The sequence below is a fragment of the Zingiber officinale genome, chromosome 5B (assembly GCF_018446385.1).
Source record: "Zingiber officinale cultivar Zhangliang chromosome 5B, Zo_v1.1, whole genome shotgun sequence".
Classification (NCBI taxonomy): Eukaryota; Viridiplantae; Streptophyta; class Magnoliopsida; order Zingiberales; family Zingiberaceae; genus Zingiber; species Zingiber officinale.
The window spans coordinates 24,356,970-24,361,107 of record NC_055995.1 but is presented as its reverse complement, the minus strand read 5'-3'; the positions used below and the strand labels follow the sequence as shown (position 1 = coordinate 24,361,107).

Sequence of the window (4,138 nt, the reverse complement as noted above, 5' to 3'; positions counted from 1 at the left end):
AGGGAAATGAATTGTCTAACTTTGTGGGGGAATTTGAAGAGTTCCTTCAACTTTCTTGGTGATCTCTTCTCTAACCTTGTTCTAGATTTGATTGGGCATTAGGGGAGAGGACTCTTCCTCTGAGTCAAGTCCTTTCTGAGTAGTGATTTAGGAGTCTTCCAAAGTTTGTCCGCTCCTCAGCTCGATGCGGTTGTAGTGTTCCATCGGGTTTATATCAGGCTTTCCTAGAAATGTTCCCTGTGCTCTTGAAAAGGAATGGGCTATCTGGGATATCTGGGCTATCTAGCTGTCTTGCATCTTATGATGTTTTTTAGAATTTTCCAGTCTTTGAGTCAATTGCTTGATCTCATTCTTCATCTCTTTTTTCTCTAAGAGAGCTTCTTCGAGCATCTTTTCGATTCTGGATAGTTGTGAAGGTTATTGTTGTTGATAAGTCTGTTGTCCAGATGAGTAACACTATTGCCCAGGTTGATAGCTTTGTTTTGCTAGTCCTTGGTCCTGATTATTCCGGTACGAAAAATTTGGGAGGTTCCTCCATCTAGGGCTGTATGTGTTGGAGTACGGATTATTTTACTTTTGGTTGTAACTGACTATCGCATCGTATTTCTCAAGTTGGTTTATTTGTGCTTGTATTGGCCCTAGGGGGCAAGTATCTTGAGCGTGATCCATACTTCCGCAAGTTTTGCAAACACATACTATTGCATTGGCCGTGTTGTTTCCCATGGCCTCAAGCTTCTTGGTCAGAGTGTCCAGCTTTGCAGACATGAGTGTGACTGCATCTACGTCGAATTTTCCTGATGCCTTTATTGGATTCCTTGAGAAAGAACTACCAGATCTTTCGGTTGCCTACTGATGGTGGTTCTGTGCCACATTCTCTATGATCTCTTTAGCTTCACCAAGGCTCTTGTTCATTAATGCTCCTCCTGCTGCAGAATTGAGGGATACCTTCGTGTGATATTTGATTCCATTATAGAATGTGAATAGAACCAACCATCTCTCAAGGCCATGATGGGGGCATTGTCTCAGCATACTTTTGAATCTATCTTAGGCTTTAAATAATGATTCTGATTCTATCTGTTTGAAGCTTGTGATCAAATTCCGCATGTGGGTAGTTTTGCTTGGCGGGTAGAATTTGTCCATAAATTTCTACTCACACTGCTCCCAAGACATTATGTTGTTTGCTGGAAGAGAATTTAGCCACTGCTTGGCTCTGTCTTTCAGGGAAAATCCAAAAGAAGTAACCTTACTGATTCTAGAGGGATCCCGTTCACTTTCATAGTAGCGCAAATCTCGTAGAAAGCTCTAAGTGATGGATTGGATCATCGTGCATTCCTCCTCCAAATTAATTATGCTGAACCATGTGGATTACGGCAGGCTTAATTTCAAAATTGTTAGCTTCGATAGGCGGTCGAGTGATGCTAGACCGAACCCCTCGTGCATAAGGTGTTGCGTAATCCTTCAATAGTTTGTCAGTCATTTCTGAAGATTCATGTTCGGCTTGAAATGCTTTTTGTAAGTTGCTTCTTCTTAGGAAAGTCCTATCGATCTGTGGATCGAATGGTAAAAGTTGTCCTGAAATATTAGGTCTTCGTATGCAAGAACAAGATATGGAATATTGTGAGTGTAAAGTTAAACAAAATAAAATAAAATGAAATAAAATAAAGAAAAGAGTTAAAATATTATTATTATTATTATTATTATTATTATTATTATTATTATTATTATTATTATATATATATATATATATATATATATTAGCATTTCAATAAAAATGCAGAAAATAAAGAAAAATAAAAATAAAATTATTTATCTCTGAAATGCATAATATTAGAAAAAAGAGAGATAAAGAAAAAAAACAAAGTCTAGTCTAATCCAATATAATTTTTACTAATGTTATAGACGCAGTCTCCGGCAACGACGCCAAAAACTTGTTACGATTCCGCAAGTACATGGATTCGTCGTCAGTAATAAAGATTATCGATCCCACGAGGACTGGTTATAAGCACTAGCAATGGTTCACTTAGGATTAGCTAAACTATCAATGGTTGTAAGTTATCTAAAGAAAAGAGATTGGGAAGCAGAAATGAGAACTAGTAAAGAGAAAGTAATTAACTTATTTTATGAAGAGTTCTAGGAGTTCGGTTACATTGTGGTGGTATTGATGTATTACGTTTTATCCTTTACTTATTGTCCATCAACATACATTCGTTGGAAGATAAAGTAACTATCCTTAAGTACTAAATAGAGAAGATCCCTGTGAAATCCTATTACGGTTAACTCTTGTGACTAGAGAGCCTCGGTAGATCACAAGAACGCGACTCTAATTGGTGTCATTAAGGATAGAAATAAGGGCTTGGTTTGGTCTCTTACTTCCTTGTGGAGAAGTTGCCTCTCCTTTCAAGGAAATACCCTAGATGTCCGTGAACGGGTTACCCCTGTCACTAGGGCCCCTCGGGTATACGATCTAAGATACTCTCTCTATGAGGTTAGTAATTCCTACACAATCAATTAATACGATATGGAAATCTAGCGACAAGTCTCATGCATAGTAGTTGAAACAAAGCAAGCGAAATCATCCAATGAATAAAGGCATAAATATGAGTCTTACATCAAAACCAATCCACAACTACTCCGTAATCCTAGAACAAGAAATCTACTCCATAGATGTCGGAGAAAAACCCGAAGACATAATGTAATTAAGTATATAATCCTCAAACAAGAAGAGAGAAAGAGAAAGGATGCTTATCTAATGATGACGAGTGATCTTCGGATCCAATCCTTTGCTTCTGGAGTTGATGTGGTGATGAAGGATCACTGGACGGAGGTCCTGGATGGCGTGGAATGGTACCAAGGCAATTCTCCCTTTAACGGCTCGCTCCCTCCGAGGAGAAGGGTTAGAACCCTTTTTATAGGCTAGGGCACGGCGCCGTGGCACGACCGTGCAAATGTGGCATGACTATGCCTTCTTTTGCCTCGGGTCAAGCTACACGGTCGTGCCAATTGGCACGACCGTGTGGATCTGGGGCACTGCTCCTGGGACACCACCATGCATGGCTTGGCTACTGCTCGTGGGGGTCACGACCATGTAGATTTTCACGACCGTGCATGGATCAATCTCTGTTTGGGCGCACGGCCGTGAAAAGTTGCACGACCGTGCACTATTCTTCCTCTATTTGGCCACACGGTCATGCGAGGTTGCACGAATGTGTTCTCTACCTCGTTCCGGTGCATCGACAATCACTGTTTTTGCTCCGAAAGTTATCCCTATCAGCACAAAACCAAACAAAGAACATATCTCCAAATAAAAGAGTATTTATGATGAGTGTATGGTAAAAGAGATGATCATACAAAGAATATATACACATAAAGTAAGTGAATGTGCGTTCAAACATGCATAAACGATCATAATATTTACGCAGATCAATAGTGCTCCTCTACCCTTGTGTGCATGGCTTGTCGCTATAGGTTCTCGAACCTTTAGTAGAGCAGGTGTAGTCGGATGTGTTACAAGACAATGGTTAGTTGACCCAACTAGCATTGTCTCCATAAGTAGCTCATGACCTTGACCATATTAAAGGTCTTGAAGTCTATATGTCAAATCATAGTGTTCAAAATTTTGATGGCAGTTATCGGAGGACAACTTATGTGTATGATTGTGATATTTGTGGTGATATTCTCTGATGAGTAGACTTTCAGTAGGAGGTTGAGTGACCCTTTGGACTTTGGATTATTATTCCTTTACTATAGATATTTGAATATTGGAAAGGATGAGATTTTGCATACTCTTTAGATATTTTTGGATATGATTAGTAGAGTTTTTATACTCATATCTCATGGATTGACCATATCTCTACCATTTGGAGAGTAGATTATCAATCAGGAAGTCAAGAGATATCCCTTGGACTTCAGTAGTTATATATAGGTAGGATGATGATATATTTCTATATTTTGATAGTACACCATAATGAGAATTGGTTACTGGGAAATTATCAAGTATAGTTGATGTTGAAGATAGTTTGAGATTGTTGGATATTGTTAGATCAGATATTGTGATATGTTAATTTTTGATGATTTATTGGTGGATATCCTTTTACATAACATCTAAATGTTGTGATATGTGATTTTATGTTACTCTATT

The 4,138-nt window shown here is 38.6% G+C and overlaps 1 non-coding gene across 1 annotated transcript; it reads left to right on the top strand.

Moving 5' to 3' along the window:
- Nucleotides 1-1,000: 1,000 nt before the first annotated feature.
- Nucleotides 1,001-1,104, top strand: LOC121988200. Its single transcript, XR_006113937.1, has one exon. It is a non-coding gene; the product is annotated as a small nucleolar RNA R71 (small nucleolar RNA).
- The last annotated feature ends 3,034 nt before the right edge of the window (nt 1,105-4,138 follow it).